Here is an 841-nt window from a genome sequence, read left to right as displayed (position 1 = left end):
TCAAACAGGGAACCATGATTGTCATGGGGCCCACAAAGCTAACCCCCGCTCTAGCGGGGAAAATGGCCGTAAAACGATCATTCATTCATAAGAATAATACTGTTGCTTGTGGTGAACTAACTGCAAATCCGTGAAGGAAAGTGATGTTTGAGTCGGTGAAGGTTTTGTATAAGTTTGGTTGAGGCGTTGCGCTGTGTGGGGAGACGTTATGGTGTTAGCAAGAGTCTAGTAGCTGCCAAGTGAGGAAATGCGCAGAAAACATGGGGTAGCGAATGTTGAGGTTTTCCACCGCGAGTGAGGGTGAAAAGCACTCCAGTACGTGACGAGTTTATGGGTGAGGAAACGTAACCACCTGCGGAAAACGAGGGTTTACTGTAGTCCAAATACCCACACCATATGATGACAGCAAACATTTGTTGACCTCAACTTTAGATGCAAATGAGGATCATCATTAATTGCAATTTACTCCATGTAGGCCAATGCATGTGACGGAGGCTTGTGATTCATGGTGCAAAAGGTACAACTTCGACTGCTTTTGTGGTATAACATAACTTGCTGAGCTTGTATATTTTGTCTGTAGGTGTACTTATTATTACTGAAACATTCAATGGAATAGAAAAACAAACAAGGTTTCATTCTTATTCTTGTGGTTTATTCCAATGTCATTTGTTACATAAATTGTTGTATTAAATGTCCTGGGGGGAAAAATGTTGTCCTGGAGAAGTGGAAAGTAGCTCTTCCATGGCTGTGTGAACCCTGATTGTACTCACGCACATGGATGTTAATCTTCACGTTTATACCATATCACTTGTTTCATTTCACTTTGTTTTTCAGTTGTAGC

The sequence above is a fragment of the Myxine glutinosa genome, chromosome 3 (genome assembly GCF_964187855.1).
Source record: "Myxine glutinosa chromosome 3, kmMyxGlut1.1, whole genome shotgun sequence".
Taxonomy (NCBI): domain Eukaryota; kingdom Metazoa; phylum Chordata; class Myxini; order Myxiniformes; family Myxinidae; genus Myxine; species Myxine glutinosa.
The sequence above is the reverse complement of the archived record's forward strand: the minus strand, read 5'-3'. Positions refer to the sequence as shown.